The following is a 21650-nucleotide window of genomic DNA, read 5'->3' on the forward strand; positions in this document are numbered from 1 at the left end:
AGGAGTTTGCGCTGAAAACCGACACTTCATTCAGGACTGGCAGCCGATGGTTTGCTTAAAGGAACAGTTAGAGCAACACTATTCCTAGGACTGACATTGACAAAGAAACTCATAACGTGCCTTTCCTTCCTAGGTAAGTATTACAACTTATATTTTAGTCAATTTACTGCCTGTTACTTTTACCATGCCACGTACTCTTGCATTTACAATTTGTAGAATTATTCTAAATAATAAATCACTCATTAAGCTTAGTGTTTAGTTTTTATTAAAATATATTACCGCCACTGGCATTATTCATTTATTTAAAACAATTCCCATAAAAGTCAGTAGGCATTTTGAAGTCATTGACTTGAAATCTAGATGGATTTTTAGATTCACATTACTGGGGATACTGAACATTAGATATCACGAAGGAACTTAGACCGATGTGCTGTAGTTTAGTGTACCAATTAACTTTTTCTTGTCTGTTCTTGCGGTGTCCTAATGAGTCTACGTATATATTTTACTGTTTCTGTTTATTACAGATATTTTGCCTTACTTCGTTTCCTACTATACTTGTTATTATTAGTATGTTTTAGATGATGCGTAAGCTATTTATTAGGCTGTATACCTTTTTGGGTGTCGTGTTTAAATTTTGCCTATAACATTTTGAAAGCACTGAAAAATGTAATGACCTTTAGACATTTTAGAGACTCGCATTTAAAAAAAAAAACATTTAAAAACAAATCTTCATAAAGCTTTCATAAATGTATTACATAAAATTCATCTCAAGACGGCTACAGAACGAGACGGTCCCCCTCTGCCAAAGGATCTTGTTTTCAGTCCTTGTCCATAAGAAGTATCATATTTGGAACGAGGCCAGCAGTTGAAGTTAAAATGGCGTCACCCAATGAAGCAGTGTTAGTAACTTCAGCTGTGCCTTCCGTCAAGCCCTGTGTAGCCGGCCTACCATTCAAGCCTTACACCAACAGCAGAGTTCCTCATATGTTCCTTTCAGAATGAGAGCCACCTCGTGATGGACCCTCTTAGGGCTGTTTCAGTCAGGTATGGGGGATTTCGCACCCACCTGCCTAGTGCTTTGCTATCAGTAAGACTTCGATGAGTCCTCATCTGCTGGTATGTTGTGTTCTTACAAGTAGAAGAGCTCCGGAATTAAGATTCACGCAGTTTTAGTGGTGATTAACCCTTGGTTGTGCAGCGATGCAGTATGACAGGGTTGGGGCAGAGAAAGACCAACTTAACATTCTACAGGCTCCTTTGTTGCTGGAGATAAGGAAGGGGTGGGTGGACAGATCCCCTTTCACTTTTATTTGAGTTGTGCCAAGCACCCCTGGTACTTCCAAGATGCACTGGGCGTCGAGCCCCCCCCCCCACTACCCATCCCCCCCCAGGGCTGCCAGCAGTTGTGTGATAATGACAGGCTTTGCGTCGAGTCTTAATTACACGCTGCCACGTTAATTGCATGTTAGTGCCTCCGAGGACAATGGGCGAGCGGAGAGAGACGGCCGGGCTGAGCAACGGTGTGGGATAAGCAGGTCTGTTTGCGGGCTTTAGTCCGGCTGGGTCACCAAATCCCTCTCCCACTGAGAGGGGATCCCAGGACCCCCCACCAAGCCAGCACCCGGGGGTCCATCCCACAGCACTGTCAGAAAATATGTACAGAAGGTGGGATCTGGGAACCGATGTGAGAGAAAGAGATGAATCGGCTCTCCTGATCCGTGAAGAATCGCTGAAGGTGCCAAGCTTTGTGAAGACTCTCCCCAGTACTCAAATCATCTTTCTTTTTGGTATTATTTGGTCATTTTTAGTTGAATGGTTTCATTTATCTTTAAGTTCAAATCCACTTTGTTATAGTTATGAGTCTCGGTAAAGCTGAAGGCGTTTTTCGTCTGTGCATTGGTCATGCAGAACATCAAGAGAGACTGCATTCTTTGTATTATCTGTAAAATCAATTGAATGATCTTGACCATTTTAAACTAGAGAAATGTTTTAGTCGCTAGATTTGGCAAACAACTGACTTTTTGGGTTTGTATGCCCAAGGAGAATGATAACAAATCATCATATCACTGAAAGACGTATCTCCATGTGCAACTGCAATTAAGTCAGCCTTTACAGCTGACCTAGCAGTGTCTGAAACAAGGTGACTATAGTTCATAAAACCTGACATGGAATGACAAAAACAGTAAAATGGTAACTTTCTTATACACAAAACTTTTGTTAAATGTTGAAAAAAAGTTCATGGAATTTCTAAACTGCTTCTGTGATGTTGTGGGTGTTATACAGCATTGAAATAAAGATGTATTATCAAAATCTTGTTTTTTTAAAAGTGTGTTATTTTTGTTTACGGTGTGCAATTTCCAGGTTCTCGATCCCATATTCCCGCTGGAGCAAATATTTTGTTGGTGTTGGTGCCACATGAGTTTTCTTGTGTGCAATAAAGTAATTGTACTGTCAACAAGTTTACCATTTAAAACAAACATGAACACTGAGGCAACATTAATGGAATCCTGGTTATGTCGTCTTTTATCTGCTTAAGTCCCACCTCTGTAGTTAGCTAACTGTATAATTAAAAAAGCCTACATCTAATGTATAATTATCTATTTATAAGCATCCATCATCTACCATACTTTTAGAGTGGCAAGGTTAAGAAAATACCAGGGTATACAGTATACATAAACAGGTACAGTTGTTTTGAGTATGTGCCTGTACCGTGGTTTTTATCCTTGCAAAGGAAAAGAAAAGCTGTGTATGTGTGTGTGTGTGTGTGTGTGTGTGTTTGTTTAGGCATCTGGTAACCAAGAATATCACAAACAAAACACTCCATGACACACAAAACTCATTTTATTAGGAGCAGGTATCAAAGTAATTTCAGTATAATATTTTAAAATTAAATCTTTTCATGCTTCTTTGACACCCAGAGTTAAGAATTAGTTGAAAGAGACATGTGTGCATTTTGGGGGCTGGAGTTATACTAGAAGCTGCACACTGGGGGATGAATTATTCAAGGGCTGATATATTAAATCGTATAAATGATAAATTATTGACATGTTGACTTTGGTTATCCATAAAGGGGAAATTTCACTCCAAATTTCCTCCCCTGTCAACGGTGGACAAACATCATGACTGACACTGATCAGGACGACCACATGCCCTCCGGGCCCTTCCTCCTCCTCCTCCTCCTCACGTCCTGCTAAATAAAAGTGCTGAAAATAAATGGAGACCAGGGTATAATCATGTGATGTCTGAATCTGCTGTGGATTGTGCTTATTTGTCGTTACCTTTTTATTAAAACAATATGTCAATGTATGGTGAAGTGTAAAAAAAAAAATAAAAGCTAACGACATACATTTACATACAATTATTTATTTTGTACTTCTGGGGGAAAATTCTAGTCAATTTTACAGATTTTTTTTTTATTTTTTTTTTTTATTGCAGCCAGTTTTCTAAATGAGGCAGCATTCATTTTACTTAAATTTAGAAAGTGTTCAAATGAACGTCACCATTTATAATAACTGAGCATTTATGGTATGTCTGTCAAGTTATTCAAAAACTATTTTTGGAGTTTTACAATTTAGCCTCGCTTACAGAATCTCGCATGCTGATAATGCATAACCCAAGACCAAAATGACACGTTTTATTGCACTGAGTTATTGCTGTTTATACCTGCTACACTAACATTTATATCTTGTATGTAGGTCGTGCCTTTTTAAGTAAATCATGCTCGCGTTGAATATCTTATCTGTACCATGTGTGTTTTACACAGACACTGGGAAACAGCTTAGCTGTGAATCCATCTCACTACTCTGGAGAAAACTACACTATTATCCTCAGGTTTATGAATTCGCCATAACCAATCCAAATAATGACTGACTGATGCCCTCTGATACTTAAATAGCAGTACTTCTCTGAAAAGATCTGTCATGTAGTCATATAAAGACTGAAGATTTAGCCATGTATACGTGGATTGTCAGTTGTGACATTATAGATCCAGGCCTCGATGTTATATATGTTGACTGTATTTTTTTTTTGTTTTTTTGTTTTGATAATTTCAATATGATAAGCGACCTCCTCTGCCAACCGCAGAGACAGGAGGCACTCCGGAGGTGAAAGACTGGGGTTCTCTTTGAAAGTTTCACTCTGACAGACGCTCTCTGAACGAGTCGCTCTTCCTCCTCTACCCTTCTCTCCAGGCTCCCCGGCTGAGGCTCCGTAGCCGCGGCGTGCACACGGTTAACGGCGCGTCCCTTCTCTGTGATCAAAGGCAGGAGGAGAAGTGCGGCAGTACTTCTTCGTGAGGCTGAGCCACCTCCGTCTTCCAGCCGTCCCCCCCCATGCGAACGCACACGCGTGGCAAAAAGAGAAGCAGAATTGCCATAACAACCTGCCACAGATACATCAATCTAAATCCAGGGAAGTAAAGACAGAAAGAACAGGCAATCCCTCTAATCATCACTATTAGGAGAATATATGTCACAGTGCATGAATATTGTATCACCTGCCTCTTCCAAGTCTCTCCATATCCTAGTTTTGCAGTAACGAAAAACGTAACCCAGGATTTTTGGTGCCATACATTGTGAAGCATGGCTTCCCTTGAGTAATTTAATGTGCAAATCTGCAGGGACATCTCTGTGGCAATTTTATTCCTCTGCAGTGTTTTTTTTTTCCTTATTATTATTGTATCTAAGCTAATCCTAAGTGTCCGTTTGCACGTTTTGATTTTAATGGCAGTTGTGTATGGGGGTAGGGAGGAGGAGATAATGTTCTGGCCTTCACACTGGACGTACCTGAAGAATACAGAAACAGATCAGCTCATAATCATCTCGAATCCCTCCAAGAGGCAAGCAGCTGGATTTCTCGGGAATATTTTTGAAGGTGTCTCGCGGCCTGATATCTTGCTTCACATTCACCAAGGCTGTCTAGATCTTTCTAGGTCAATGTCATTCTGCCCAGTTCTCGTGTCCCTCACCAAAGAATAATGGCTTCTTCATTTTTACGCTAAATATGATTTTGATAAATTTTTGCTTTGGACAAACGCCTTAGTGCAACAGGAAATCACTTCTTTGTGACAGCTTGAGACCACTCCTTTGTGTGGATGATGTCCCCTCTCGTTGACTTAGATCTAACAGTGGTCTGTTTTCAAACAGTTTACAAAAATTTGGGAGCCACTGGATTATGTCACAAATGCTAATTACAGTAAGCTGGTCTTGTATTGATAGTCGTACTGGCATTCTCATGACAGAGGAGCACTGTTAAAAAGATCTGTTGAGCCATTCTGTTGGAATGAAGAATATTCTGGTGTACTTCATGAAAGGGACCCAGTGACAAAAAAACACGCTCATAATGAAATGGGTTCATTGCCAACAAATCATGGAGGGCTAGAGCAACAGAAGCCGCATTAGGAGCAGGGGATAATGTTATTTCTGTTTGTGGTCACACTCCCACCTCCCTTTCCATTTACCCACAGCCTGGCTCTCTCCATCTCTCACTCACTTCATTCCCCCCCCCTCTATGCTTCTGCTCTCCTTCTCTCTTTTCATCTCTTTCAAACAAGCTCTCCCTCCCTCCTTTCCTTCCTCTTCAACTCCGTTCTTTCCACTCTCCAGAACGCGCTCTCTCTCTCTCTCTTTCTCTCTCTCTTTTTCTCTCTCTCTCTCTCTCTCTCTCGCTGCCTCTCTCTTGAACTCTCCCACTCAGGGCTCCCTGGACCGCCCCCCCCCCCACCCCGATCTATCTCTGTGCTCATGAAATCTGACAGGCTCCCCCCTCAGAAAAAAAAAAAATCTCTTATTGATGTTGTCGACCACGTGTCAGCAAGCTGCGGCTTGACTGACAATTCCGTATGGTCTCCGCGGGCCTCATTAGGACCTTTTCCGTCTCGTATGTGTGCATGTGTGTGTATGTGACCATGCATTTGTTTGAGTATGCAAATACATCCACCCTGCAACCACATATATATGCATTTACAAAACAATATGGCCCAGTCGTAAATTTACAATGTTCCAGGTTAAGCTGGGTCTTCTGAATGGTCTTCTTTACGTAAGCCACTCTGCGTGCAGGGGATAATCTGAAAATCAAATGCTACCGCTGTGTAGTCCTACTGCAGGGAAACTACACATTGTTGTTTAGGGCCTTCATATTCTGGTAAAATGTAGGGTGTCCGTAGTACATGCCTGCTTAAGACACATGTCAGACAGTGTGCTAAAATATTGCAATAATTACGGATGACAGTGTGAGTCTGAATATAAGGATGACAGTCACCCAGAACGGTAAGTATATATGTTCTAATTATATTACTCTTATACATGTTATATTGAATCTTATAGTATTATTTGAAAATGACAGCAGTAAACAGTAGGATTGGGTTACACACTTCATTATCCCCAAAGGAAAATTATCTATGATGAGTTTGAAATAGGTATAACAAGGTTTAGGTTTGTATTACAGTAAATGTATGTGTACGGCGGTGCAATAATTATTCAAGTTGGTTTTAAAACATAAGACAGCCAAGTCTCACCTGTGCTCCCAAGAGAAGGAATGAAAGAAGAATATAATATGAGGAGGTGTAGGAAAACCATCTCAAAATCTGGAACTGTTTTTTTTATAATGCACACATGAAAGGGTTAATTTATGTGGTGAGAACTTTTATCATGAAACATATACTTTCCAGGTGACAGAACAAAGTTACACCCATCCAACTTTCAACTGCTTTTCCTGGACAGGACTGGGGGGGGGACATGCACACACTTAGAGACTCCAGTTAGCTGAATTTTATGCCTTTAGATTGCAGGAGGAACCTCACTTAGCTCAGGGAAAACATGCAAACTTCCCACATTCACATTGCAGAGGCAGATTTGTACCCACAGTGTACTGAGCCGCCTTATAAAACAGCAATTTTACTACCAAAAATGGTCTCCGATAACTGAGACCTTTGAGCAAGGGTATAACTTTGGGTTGAGAATTGGGGGGTTGAGGGGCTCCAGGGGGGTGAATTGGCTGGTTTAACCCCCCTGTGTTCCCATGTTAATGTTCATTTTTGCAGGTCTGCCTAAAATGCACAGTTGAAAGAGTGGCACTCGGGATCAACAAAATAACAAGTAACATCACATTATTTCACTGAGTATGGGCACACACCCTCCCAGATGACATTATTAACCTCACTTCTCATAGGAGATGATCACAGTTCAATGTATAATTTACTTAGTGAACCTTTCAATAATCACTCAAGAACTGGCACTTCTTACTCATGGAGCTCCATGAATGATTGATGTTTGTTTCACCTGAGCAGGAGTCAAAGGAACCCAGGTGGTAATTATGAATGTCCGTTGCCCACTGATCAGGGTTCATTACTCTGCAGTACTCCAGAGCAAAGCAGGAGGGCAATGGAGCACCCAAAAGACGATGTGGAGGCTTATTGTACAGTCTCAAGGCCTTGGAATATCTAGCGCAAAACCAGATCAATCTACCATTCATATCAGAATCAAGGTTAGAATGAGTGTCATACATGTAGTTGAAACATACAGAGTTAAGACAAGACATTGGTCACATGAAGTCCATTATACAAAATGTTCAAGAAATGCACGAGTGCTAATGCAAGGAGTGTTGGAATAAATACGATATATACAATACAGTATAGTGTGTTATTTATTTACATATATACCTAATTTTTAATGGTGTGGCAACCAGGTGAGCTGTTCATGTGAGTTTGTATGCATGTAAATGTTCACCTTCATAATCGGTCTTTTCTGTTTACCTGCAATCCACGTAGGCAACCAAAGCAAAACCAGTCTGTGACCTATATGGGAACTGAATCACAGAGTATCATTAAAGGTATTTACTGATCAGAAGGGGAATTGCTACCCAATGCCTCTGTCATGTTTCTGTTGTTAATTTTGATGTGTACGCACTTCTCTATCCCGAATCTCTCTGTTCCTCCTTTCCCTGGTTTTTCCTGTCTTTTTTCCCCATTGTTTGTCTTTCCCAGTCATGCTCTTGTTAGTGTACGCTTCCTTCAACTGGCTGCTCGCGAGGGGTCAGGAGAAGCGGACAGCCACAATCTTAGCCCGAGGGCAGATCGACTGGTGGCCAAGAAATTTATTCAGAGAGTGCCATCACAGTTTCGGCAGCGCTTTGAAGTTGCTTCTCTCAACTCAGCCCCCTAATACATGACATTCAGTCTATTATTTCATTACACTGAGGAGTGTGTGTGTGTGCATGCACGAGGAAGTGCGCGTGCCATACAATCTGTGCCTACGTATCCTTCTGTTAGGCAATTCAAGGTCGTTCCTTTATCTTTTGCCAAGCCTCACTTCATTTATGTTTCCAAGCGTAGTGGTGCTGAATTCATTCAGAATTAAACAAAGCCTGCTCCAAGTTTTTGCCACATCCTTGCTGCCGGAATAAAGATTTCTCTAATTGGATTTTGAATCATTTACCTGGTACAGTCCTGTGGGCAATGTATCATTCCCTGTTCATAAGTGTAGTGAGAGGAATTTGAGTTTTCTTTTGTTTTCAATTTCAGACCTCAGAATCACTTATACCTGTGTTTTAACTGGACTGCAAATCATCCTTCTGTGTTTCTAGCTTCTCAGTTAATACACACACACATTTTTTTGTTTTAATTTATGTCATGCTGCAGAATAATGGAATTAGTTCCATAGCAATGACTCATATTGGTCATGTAAGTGAAATTGTATACATATGATTTTTTTCTTTTCTTTTAATCAATGATTTAATTAATGATCACTCTTTCGATTAATTCTTTCAGTATTTTGCCAAAATGACTAGATCAATGAAGCTGCGGGTAGGGTTCAGATTTATATGTAATACTGTAATGTATGTACACAGTATATATTTTAAGGATGTACCAAATGGTGAAAAGCAGATGACATTTGTAATAATCCATGGTGATGTTCTGGAAATACTGTGTCATATAAACAACTTGAGAAATGAGTACACCATAAAATTTTTACTCTAATATTACATTCCAATATAACTGTTGAGCAAGAAACTAATACTTTAAAAATATAACATAGACTTCGATTTGATGGCACATATAAAGCTTCTTATAAGTAATTTTAAACTGCATTTAATGTGAATTAGTATTCTACAGTAGTAAGGAAATATATATTTCTTCCTGTTTGATGCAAGTATAAAGTAAAACACATGTCCATTTGTCATCCATCACCATCTGCAAAGGTAATGAACTCATAAAAGGTCCAAATAGTTGGCAACTTTAATAAATCAGTTAATGGGTACTTCACAGGGTCACCAAGCCTCCAAATGTACAATTAGACGCTATTTTCATGCTGGAGTTCCATTTGGAAGGGTAGCCAGAAGAAAACCTTTATTGAAAGTACCCAACAAATGTAAGCTCTTGGAACTCGGACTGAAACCAGGTATTATGGTCAAATGGGATGAAAATAGAGCTGTTTGGATCTGTGCAGTGATGGGTTTGGCTCTGCAACATGGATGGAGAAAAGAATCTACTGTAAAATGCTGTGGTGGATCATCAGTATAACGAGGATGTTTTTCTTTTCAACCAGGCTTTGGGTCCTTGTTAAAGTCTAACCCACCGTTAAATCTACCCATGTAACAGGGGATTTCTTCCTAAAACCTTGCTTCTGTTAGAAGACTCGAAGTTTGCCGAAAGTATAACTTTCTAAAAAGCATCAAAGTCCGCAAAAGGACGGTCAACTGATCACAAATCTTTCACTGAACACCCCAGTCTTCAGATTTGAATCTTGACCCCTTGACGTGAAGAGAGATGCCCAAATGAACAGAAGAGTGGACATCAGGGGTCTGGAACGCTTCCTGTTGGAGGCCTGATATAAGGTCAGTCCCTATATGTTCGCCAAAGTCATGAAATCGGTGAAGAAACCAGGTTTCATTTTATGGGACACAAAAACTGGAAACAGGCTTTTTCAGCTCATCCTAGTGATTCATTAATGATAATATGTTTATGTTTGTTATGTTACACTACTAAAATCACACAATAGTTTCATATTGGTGTTATTTTTATATGTATAGTTTATTCAGTCTCATATTTTTTAAGAATTCTAATAATTTTGTACGTATATGTATGTGCTGTATTTATTATGTATGATTATGCAAATTATTTGGTAAACATTTATATTTAATGAATTATTAATCATGAAAACAGGTTCTATGAATCCCCAAAGGTCTAAAATGAAAACAAAAAAAAATCCCTTGTCATGAAGACATCATATACAGTCAGATAGTGTGCAGTGTTTCTATCTAACAGCAAAATTTAATTTTGAAAGTCCAGCTTGTGTTCAGCATCTTCCATTGTTGATCTGTACACTTGCCCACAAGTGCACATAGGTTTTGATTGAAATACCTGTCTTGGCTTCGCCATTACGCGGTACATGCTTTTAAGAACCATTATTTTTGTGAACTTCAAAGGCTGGCAGATGCACTCTCCTTGTGAGTGTGGATCCTCTTGAAAAGATCCTCATATTTTCCAAATGGACAGAGAAAGGCACTCGTCCATATTTAGGTTATGTTAATGCAGGCCTCCTTAGCCCTGTGCGATGCTTGTTTGTCCTTGCTTGAGTGAGTCGGTTGTGTTTTTGTCCTTGTTAAGTTTATTAACATGCACCTCAAAAGAACCCTTTCAACACCTCAATTAAATTGAACATAAGTAAGACTAAAATTCCTACTTTTTGTATTCTGGGTAAAAATCTAATTGTAATGCAGCTGTGGCCATTCCCTATTATGCTGCTTTTTTAGTGTAAACAAACATGTATATACATATACATATTCACACACTTGATTGTGGGATTTGTATTGTAAAAAAATACAGCTTATAATATTATATGGCATATAGCACTCTGTAATTGCCCTAACTAATACTTCTTATACTGTACAAAATAGACAAATGCCCTCTAACATGAACAACGACACAACATCTGTGTCGTTAAATGTGAATTTTCATTATATTGGCGTGACCGGGCCCACTTGCTCCTCTTGAATATAAAGTCTATGGTAGAATGTTTAGTACTTTCATGAGTGGTTGTGGCAGGTGCAGTTTTGCCACTTGTTGTATCAGTAGACACATTCCCATGCACATTGAGATGCACATTTAAAACATTTATTGTGTTAACTAGCAATTTGCTACCCAGTTCTGTTTCAGAGAAGCCTTCATACACCAGGAGGTTCACGGTTAACGGAGCACTCCATAAAAGGTACCGATTAGTCCCAATATATCTGAATCATTTTATTGTAAGTTTTAGATTTTTTAAGTAAATCTGATTCAATATACTTATTGCATTGACCTCTGCTTACCATGTTCACATTGAGAGTAGAAAAAGAGAATCGGAAGTCAGAACAGTGTGTTGTAAGTGGACTACGCAGAATTTTTATGCTTAAGAGTGTGAGGACACCACAAAGTCAAAACTATCTGCAATCTGCAGACAGAATCTTGTTTCTGCCAGGCATCCCTATCCAGCTGATAATTAATAGCGGTTATAGCAGCTGATCAATAATAGGTATCAAGCAATCAGTCGATATTAAAATGCACGCTTTACAGAGGAAACTGGAAAGTATGAAATACCTAAATAATAACGTTGATAATGTTCATAAGCTGTTGCTTGTACCATGGTACACTGAAGAAAAAATAATTAATAACGCTTTACATTAACCTGCCCTTCTTAATGCCTTCAAAATGCATTCATAGAACATCCATAAGCAACATGTAAGTATACCATAACATCCTAATCTTAACAGCTTTAACATATAATTGTATAATTGAATAATGTTTGTTATTAATGTGTATTAAAGCTGTTAAAGTATATTAGCATGTTAAGGTATACTTTCAGTCGGGGGAAAAATTAAGAGACCGCTTCATATTTTTAAACAAATCTGCATTTATAAATCCTGGTTTAATCCTGGTTCTGCTGACAGAAGGGTTTGCTGTGCAGCAGGTTGCTTTTAGGTTCAAAATGTGAAGTGCAGGGCTAGGAAAGTTTGTATCAGGCTCCTAGAAGCAGGACTGAAGTTCCATAATGCATAATTCATTAATGAGAAACAGAGAAAAACTGGGCTGCAATTTGCAAAAAACACATGTATATTATTCACAGATGCACAGCCATAAATTGAGCTCTCAGTTTTTTTTCATGGCTGTACATGCTGCTTATGAATGTTGTATCTTTCCTTTGTATGAAAAATGAAAAAAAAGAAAATCACAGTATTCAGTGATAGAAAATTCTAGAAATAATATCCACTACTGATACATAACATTCATCAGGAAGCAGAAGCAGGACATTCTTTTCTTTTTGTAATCCAGCAGTATGGTGCACAAGAGTTTACCTCTGTCTGATTTTCAGAATTTTGACACATTTTTAACTTGACTTTGGACAGACATTTTTGTGGGTTGTGCTCAGGGAGGAATGAAACGATACCAAACTTAAATACTGCTGTCATTGTTATGGAGTGGTTAACAAACATGCAGGTGTAAAGTCTGTCTCTCTCCTAGTTAATTCTATCAAAATAGAGATGTAATTAGGGCCAGTGGTTTGAATAAATGCAATTCAGGCTTAATTTTACCCAATGTTGCCCAATAGAAGTCTCAGCATTGGCCTTTACTGTCACACATCCTAGAGTTGCGTCATGCCTCAATCAAAAGAAAACCCTGAAGATTTCTTGGGGGATAGATTGAAATGTGATATTATTGAGATAATGTCTGTTTGGAAAGAGACGTTTTCAAGAAAAAAATCTATATTTGAAGAATATGAAGTGAATTTGAAGAATTTATGTGACGAGACCATGATTTGGGGACGCCTGGATCTATCAGCCCAACAAGTGTTGGATGAACTTTCACTACTGAGGGAAGCACAAACCTTGCTGCGTATCAGTGAATTTGACAGTAGAATACTAAGCCATCTGTTCATGACCTGAAGCAGTAACAAGTCCACATTTTGATGGTTGAAGTAAAATAGTTTTGGGCTGAGTAATACAAAGTCTATACCTGTTTAAGACGTTTCAGGTCTCACTACATTTTGAACAGTTATGAATGGAGGCCAAAATTCTTTCACAACACTGAAGGAGAGTGATCAATAATTACAGGAAGCATTTGGTTGCTGTCATTGTTTACACTCTAAGTCAATTACATTTTCATATGTGGGAGTTGGCTGTTGTAGTACAGTGGCCTCAGAGCACAAAACACAACAATTAAAAGGCAAATAAATAAAAATAAATAAACATCCAGAAAAGCCTTGAAAATGTATGTTTCTGCTAGTATGGACTCGTGACAGAAAGGTCACTGATTCAATTATAAGGACCAGCAGAATATCCATATCACTGCTGGGCCCTTGAGCGAGACCCTTAACCCTAGAAACTGCTCCAAGGTTGTGCAATAAATGTTCTGGCCCCAAGATTCACTCTCATGTGTGTGTGTGTGTGTCTTATGAGACAGTGTGGTGGTGTGGTGGAGATATGTAAAAGGTGAAAATATCATTACAACTTTTGTTTACATTAATTTGATTATTTTTTAAAGATCCGACAACATTCCGAATAAGTCACCAGAAGTCAAGCATACACGAAAAGTCATGGTTGAAACATCTACTTGAAAGCATAAGGATCTGTGCTTGCTTTATGCCAGAGAGCATGTGCGATGCTGTTCAGCTTTGAATGTCTTTCTTCAACTTGACCTTTTTTTTTATTTATTTTATTTATTTAACCTTTATTTAACCAGGTTTGTCCCATTGAGATCACAGATCTCTTTTTCAAGGGAGGCCTGGCCAAGGTGGCAGCAACACAGTGACAATGCAGAGTCTTACATAATATTACAAAAACATAATCAGAATATACATTTACATACAGACAGCCTAGTCTCCAGAGTCTTTAGAAGAGTTTTAAATTCCTTCAGGGGTATTAAGTTGTGCAGACGGAGTTCAACTTCAAGTCTGTTCCATGTGTAAGGTGCTGAAAACCTGAAGGCTTTCTTTCCCAGTTCAGTTCTTACTTTAGGAACAACCAGATTTAGAAAGTCCATCGAGCGAAGATTATGACGTCCTTGCTTCCAGGTCAGGAGTGAGGATTAGTAGGAAGGAAATTTACCCAGAATGGCTTTATAAATGAACATATGCCAGTGAGTGAGGCGACGACCTTAAGGCCTGTGTCTCTCTTTACCAGCCAAGACCAGCAACTAGATCAGAATCGGAATCAGGTTTATTGAATCAGAATAAGGTTTATTCAATCCAAATCAGGTTTATTAGCCAAGTATGTTCACACGCACTGGGAATTGGTGTTTTTGTTGTGATCTGTTAAATTCACATCAGTCTTTAAAATCAGAGACTACCTGTGAAACTAATGGTTGATTTGCTGCCATTGTTGTTCCCCTTTAAAGACTTTCTTTAAAATCACTTCCACTGTTTAATTCCGTTTTTGCTTGCCCTCTTGCTCCTAACATTTCCTGGACTGTAATTTATAGTTGCTAACCCGACCTTCTGGAAGGAGATTTTAGACACTACAAAAATATATGATAGTCCTTCACTGTTACCTTTAGTGATGGAGAAAGCTGTGTTTTACTGAGTGGTTTTTGATGAAAATAAAGCGATTGACTAATCAACACGAGTTGCCCTTCCAACTTAGGTAAACATACATGACAGGGAATGCGCTGAACCAAAATGGCAGACATTCTCTAGGATAGCCAGAGCTCTGATGTACTTGACAATCCTTGTTTTTCTCTTGGCATCCCCCATGTCAAGGCATTAATGCCCTCCCCAAACAGGCCCACGCCCTTCCTGTCACCACGGCATTCTGATCTGGTTAGACTCATCTCTCGCGCTGAAGAATCTCGTGTTTACTCAGCTGGGGCCCGACTGAGAAGTGCTTGAAGGTCCTTTGCCGTGATGTAAGAGCTATGCAAGCGCAATGGCCCGTTAGCCTTATTTAGCATGTCCGCTAGATATTTATGACTGCTAACATGCACGGGAGACTGCAGTGCACAGGAAAAGCTGCGCGATCGGAACCAGCGTGTGCCGCTGCTGACAGCTGGCTGTAACCTGACCCCGCAGTTACTTGTCAGTGGTGGCGAGTGAGCCGTTTCCCATAGCCGCAGCCTGACAAGAAGAATTCTCCCTTTGTTTGTTTCTCTGTGGGCCCTGTGTGGATCCAGAAAAGCATCCCTGATTGTTGCTGAGATAATTAAGAAAATGCTGGATCTGTCTTGCAGGCGCTGCTCAGTCTCCTCATCATGATCTTGGGGGGGGTGAGTGAAGTGTGTGTGTGTGTGTGTGTGTGTGTAGGGGGGTGTAGGGAGGGGCAATTCTTACATTGTAGGGATGTTTTTGTATTCCTCCAGTAGCACAGTGGTTTGTAGAACATGGATGAAGTCCCTTAAATATAGGGCAAAAGTAAGTACAATAGGTACAAATGTAACTGAGCATATTTAGCTGGTACAATCCATAATAATAATAATAATAATAATAATAACAGTCTTGGTTCTTGAATTGAACCCTCATTTTCCCAAAGCAAAATCCACATGCTCAACTGCCATTCAGATCAGAAGCAAAGATGTTCAGCTTATAACACAAGCGGCTGAATTTCACTGCGCTTCACTGGCAGTGTTTGTTTCAGAGTGTTCAGGACACATATGGACGGTCTGTTTTACAGATAAAGACGGGATGATCCTCGTGGGGCTTGTTCAGAGGTCACAGGGGCTAGTAAAAAGGTCAGGGAGATGCAGTGAGTCTATTTCCTTTCCCCGGCCTTGGGAAACTTTGCCGCAAGTCTCTGGCCTGCCTGCAAACTGCTTTTCTCAAGATGACTCTGTAGTAGAAAATACAGTAGTTCCTTTTTTTGTTGCAGGAGATAGGGGCCAGGTCAGGGACCTCCCTACAGATTAGAGTTGTGCATGTGCAGGATTGTAGAATCATAACATTACAAGGCTTCATTTAGGCAGCTAGTTCATGCCCCTTCGAGTCCACATTGTAAATACGAAAGTGTTTTAATCCTGGGCGTGGAATCACAAAACCTGGGAATATTATAAGCGGGGAGTGTTTCCTTATTTTCCCTCAAAGATCGGAAGAAACACTCTTATAGGAAAAAGGAAGAAAAACGTTTTGTTCAAGCCAGTTTGAGATTGTATCATTCCCTGTGTTTTTAGCTTGAAGAATAAAAGCTTTGTTTTAAGAATTAGTATGAATCGTATGTCCGGGATAATTTGTGGCACATGGAATTGCACTAAAGGCTATTTAAATGTTCCAGATGTAAACACTAAATGGATTAATGATGAAGTTTGCGTTTCTGTTTTGGCAGAGATGTGTTGGCACAATATTGCTGACTACTGGGTTTTAAAAGGAAAGGCTGGCATAACATGTAGAAAAAAGGAAAGAACTCACCACTAACTCTTTTAAACAACAGAATTATTACATGATAGAAAAACTTTCAAGTCTCTCTCTGCCCGTTTGAATATGGAAGCAGTAAGCTGTGCATATCTGTTGATTTAATCAATATCATTGCATTTATCATCTTTGATTAGCTTTAGATTACCCGTGTTACTTTTTTTTCATAGAAACCAGAGGAGACAAGATCTTCTCACAAATCACTGCAAGATGCCACCTATAGAAAACAAACACTCCCAAATAAACACACACACACACACACACACACTGATTTACCTAGAAGCCCTGCAATACATACATGCTGTTGTCAACAGCTTTTCAAATGTCCATGGAGCTTTGAGAGCCTAAGCACCTTTCTGTGGGTACAAGATCAAGCTTCCTTCCATGTACGGACTATTAGGTCAAATGTCTAGTTCCTCAGACATGTGGTCCCGTCTGTCCTTTACTCTTGTGTTCTTGTAATAGATAAGTACCCTAATCAGTACTGGTGAGTATCTTTGTCGACAGCCTTGACATTGCACTGAAATTAATTTACATTTGGTGAAAGTACAGTACTCAGAACTCAGCAGAACTCACCAAAAACACTCGCCACAACAGAAAATATATGATCTCATTTCAGAAAGCAAATGTACTCATAACAGGGCTTTCAGGTAAGAATTATCTTAACCATTTTTTTTTCCACTATGCAATTATCACTTGGTGAAAGGACTCAGGCTTGCCAATGAAAACAATTTATTTCTGTGGAGTGCTGGCCCACTTCTCCCCATAACACAGGGCTCTCTGCAGCTGCACTGCGCTCTAAAGACAAACAGAGCCGTGCAGCTGGGCTCCTGAAGACGCAGCGAAAGGGGAATTTTAATCCTGTGTTTTTCTGCGCTTTGGCAGCAGTCAGATTTATTTGGTCATAAAGGAGAGAGAGAAAGAGAGAGGGAGAGAGAGACCCCCGCCATCTTGAGAGGAGACGGAAATGAGGAACCGTACATAGCTGGGTCGCGACAGAGAGAGAGAAATACCACGCAGCAGGAAATTAATCAGTGGGGGTCAAAATGTGCCAAGTATATTCATACTCCAAGGATGCTACTACTCAAATAATGCAGCATTTCTAGCATTATTAAGGAATTGAGGTAGATATTAAGGATATAGTCACAATAAAAACATGTACTTTTCTATGTTTATGCAGCAATCGCAAAAACATTTTGCTAAGACAGACAGATGCTGAGCATCACAAACTGTTAGAACCAATACTCACTCTACTCCACACTCCATTTCCTCTTGGTATGAAAACAAACTTTCGACAGCCATCAAAACCATTTCCAGCTGTTACCAGACATTCTCCGCTCTCTCCTTTTCAACTGCAGTGCCGATAGGGCAAGAAAAGGTGGAGGTTTAGCCTAAATAGAAAATTCAATACATATTCACCGAATGCCAACATTGGACCTAGTGTTTCGTTGCTGTCAGAACTTATGCTACTCATAAGTTCTTGACAAGTTCTTGAAACCTAAAACACCCATCTGTCTTGATACAGCCAACGTGTGGCAAACTCTTTTGTAATTTAAAAATTTGCTAAAATGGCTTGAAATAAAAGCAGAACCCGAGATGTGCACTCTGCTCGCTAGCTATTAGCCACGAGCGACCGCATATGGCTGTTCCAAGACCATGTGACCAAAAACTAAAACGGAGCATTAAGCAGGAGAATGGCTCAGCACATAGCTGGCGGTGTCTCCGCCTGACCACATCTGGAACACTGCTAACAGCTGTGGACCTGGTGTCATAAAGAAGATGAATGCACCTCACAGAAGGTTCCAAAAAACAGCACACAGACTCATCCTGCCCCTCGAGGCTCAAGCTATGAGGACAGATTGGAGATAGTAAATCTCTTTAATTTAAGCATTCAAAGCCTGGGGGCCAGTCAGTCTGATGGCCATTTGAAGGAGGGAAATATGTACAAGTTTGTCAAAAAATATCAAGCGAAGCTTTCAGACTCTGCACGTACTGACAGCGTGTAAACTCAAATGAACCCCGTCATGATGAAGTTCCCCAAAAGAAATACAGCGATGTTCTCATGAGGGAATCTCTGCACATATTTCACAGTTTGGTGATATATAACCCTACACAGGTGGAATAACATTCAATGCTCAATTTTTATGTATTTATGCTTTTCTTTCCCTGAAATCCATATTAAAAATAGACGTGGATGAACAACGCATGAAAAGAATTTGTTACAGAACCTTCAGAATTTACCATATGAAGAATGCCATCGCTGTTCATTCGAAATGTCGAATTACCGATTATTCTTTTTGTTAAACAGACAAATTAAATGGCACGGAAATGCAACGTTGTATGATTCCCAAGACTTAATAACAGAAGGTATAAACTAACTGAAAATGTAACATTAATCACATGTATAAAAAAACTAATTGTTGGTAGTAATCTTTTTAGAAAATATATATCATGCACATTTATTAAACTTTAGTTTTGAAATCTGGTAGTGGGAAAAAATGTACTTGCTCCTGTTTGGCAGGAAGCAAGTTTCCAAATTTAATCTCACACTTAGCAGGGATACATGCTGGATTCAGAAGCAGCCGTGGACATGCTTATCAAGCGCGTTTCTAAGAACAAATCCGACCGGCTCCCATTTCCTGCTTGTCTCGGGTCCTGCCCTCAGCGTATGAAAAAGGCACAATTAAGGATGTGAGCCCTCAGGCCGTCGGCTCCTCAGGCTCCGCGGCGGTGCACCTGGCCCCAGCACAATCGCGGAGCCTGTCTGTCCGGAGGGCCCATTCATGCCGCATGGAGACTTCCTGCATTGTTAGCCCTTCCAGAAGAGGAGCCAGCGGGTTACCTAGAACCTCCCTGACTCCAATCCTCAAGCTGTAATGCTGCGTTCGGGTGAAGCATTTCCCAAAAAGACTGACGCCACACCTTGAGAAAAACCTTTATCAGGTCATCTCTTATTTTTGCTTATTTGAGCAAACCATGCATACTAAATCCTTTTTACAAATATTCTGGACTGTTTAATTTAAAAAAAGGAGGGAGACACATCCATTTTAGATCTGCAAGTGTTTTGTAAAAGTCATACATGGAGGTTTGGACCTGGGACTAGACCATGATAGATTTCTTTTCCTTTCAGGATAGATTGCTTTTCCTTTCAGGCTAGACTGCAGCAATCAAGTGAAAAGAGAGAGATCAGAAGCTGGTATGAAAAATCAAAAGGCAACAGGGGCAAGTGACGGGACCGGAGCGTTTTTTGGCTCCACGACAAGAGCTACGATCCATGGAGGTAATATGGCAGCCAAAAGCAATATTACACAAGATGCCATGAGTGTGGCGGAATGAGAGAGTCAGCTGTTTCAGTCCCATTGGCGAGCCGTGTCTCCAACACCCATTTTCCTGCTTCATCAAGAAACGTGGCCAAATCTGAACCAAATCAGACATCCAGCAGTGTTTTTGTGCCCCCCCCCCCCCACCCCATTCAGAAGGACCCACATTCCTGTATTCCAGGCTAACAACACCTGTGGAAGGAAAATATTTGCCTGCACATTTCTCGGAAATTTCTGTTTTGAGAGATGTTTCAGGCGCACAAAGGAATTTTAAAAGAGGAAAGAGCGTGTTCTATACAGCAGGAAAAAAATATACTATGGCCAATAAGGAAGTTTATTATGAAGTAGGCAGCCATTGTGCTGTAGCGGCAGACCTCCCCACAGTGTCCAGATCACCCTTGAATGAAAAGCGGCTGAGCGAGAAAGAGAGAGAGAGAAAGACGTTGGAAAAAAAAGAATACATTTAAATGTTTTTTTTTTCTGGCCTGGCCTCTTTATCCTGACTTGCATCCGACCCCTAACCTCCCACTTTCGTCCCCTAGGAGCATCCTGTGACCCCTGATCCCTGGACAAAGGCGACTGGTCGATTTCCCAGTGTGCGGCAGCATAGCCAACAAGAGGAACATGAGGAGCGCGTCTGGGAAACAAACTGTTTATTGTGTGGCAGGATGGAGAAGGCCCTCGCTCTCCCACTGCGCTGCAGTGTGCAGTGTGCCCTTCTCCCAGCTGCCTCCAACCCACCCACGTAAGTGCACGCGCACACACACACACATGCGCCCATCTACACAAGCTCAAACATAACACATACACACGCAATTCCGGAATTCCGGAATTCCAGAAACAGAGGTAACGCTCAGAGATCCGACGGAAGGAGTAACAAGAAAGTGATTATTTTGCTTTCTTTATGCCTCTGGTGTGAGTGGGCCCTGACTTTGGTCTTTGCGTCCTCGGATTCAGCTCTGCTAGGCCGGGAGATCAAAGCCGCTTCGAGGACACCGGACATGTACAATCCATTCCCTTACATTGTATATGCAATTCCAACAGTAGCCAAGGACACAGTTTGGAGCATTGTGCCGGCAGCGGGATACGCACAGAAATGAAACTATATACAGGCCCTTTGCAGAAATGCCTCAAAACGCAAGAATCCAGCATCCATCCATGGCAACCCGCCACCCCGACACAGTAAAATACAGCATCTACCGAAACGCAGCATTTAACAAATAAGTTTTAAATGTTTTTTTCTTCTTTTTCTCCTTGTTTCTTTTTCCTTGTGCGATTGTAAGGCTCAGCCAGCCCCATTTGTTGTGGTTGATTCATTGAGTGCAGGGGCCTCTGTTTCTTTTGTTGTTTTTATTAAATAAAGCACAAAGAGCTCCATTCTGTCTATTCCGAGGTTCAAGGACATGGTCAATAGAAGAGGCACCGCTTTTGTACACAAAGTAAAAAATAAAGTGCATTTTTATTCTTCTCGGTAGATCATATGAATTATAAGCGAGTTGACAAATACATTTTTGGTATACAAGGAAGGGACATATTGCTTAAGTTTGTATCGACAATATGTATGAATCATATAATGAACATTTCTAGACATAGTTAAAAGCAGAATCATATACAGAGCTTGAGGATTTTTCAAATGTTCTGATAAAAGTGGAACTTGTGACATCAAATACAATATAAGATCTGCTGAAATGGATCTCTGCACTTTTTGTATATGGAAATAAAACAATGTAGGCAGGTTGAATGTTTCTGGTGTAATTTTCAGTATATACTTTAATTGTGCATGAATGATGCTTTCAGTGGTCTGTGCCGTGAACACGACATCAGCTTTTACTTCCTGGGAAACTCGCCAGAACTTTCAATGTTTAGTAAATGTCCAAATCTGTAACTTTGTAAATGCATTCACTCTTAAGATCTAAAAACATGTAACTTCCCTTTACCTACTGCTCAAACGTGATTTTCTTGTGCG

At 40.2% G+C, this 21650-nt stretch overlaps 1 long non-coding RNA gene across 6 annotated transcripts; it reads left to right on the plus strand.

Annotated features, from left to right (window-relative positions):
• The first annotated feature begins 17 nt into the window (after positions 1 to 17).
• LOC140581540 (uncharacterized) lies at positions 18 to 21410 on the plus strand. Of its 6 annotated transcripts, none has more exons than XR_011984637.1 (6): positions 18 to 133; positions 4191 to 7827; positions 7982 to 9831; positions 19495 to 19644; positions 20227 to 20429; positions 20642 to 21410. It is a non-coding gene; the product is annotated as an uncharacterized lncRNA (long non-coding RNA). The 6 variants fall into 6 exon arrangements; XR_011984638.1 differs by having other exon boundaries at positions 9725 to 9831; XR_011984639.1 differs by having other exon boundaries at positions 9725 to 9831; positions 19517 to 19644.
• Positions 21411 to 21650: the final 240 nt, after the last annotated feature.

The sequence above is a fragment of the Paramormyrops kingsleyae genome, chromosome 2 (genome assembly GCF_048594095.1).
Source record: "Paramormyrops kingsleyae isolate MSU_618 chromosome 2, PKINGS_0.4, whole genome shotgun sequence".
In the NCBI taxonomy this organism is placed as follows: domain Eukaryota; kingdom Metazoa; phylum Chordata; class Actinopteri; order Osteoglossiformes; family Mormyridae; genus Paramormyrops; species Paramormyrops kingsleyae.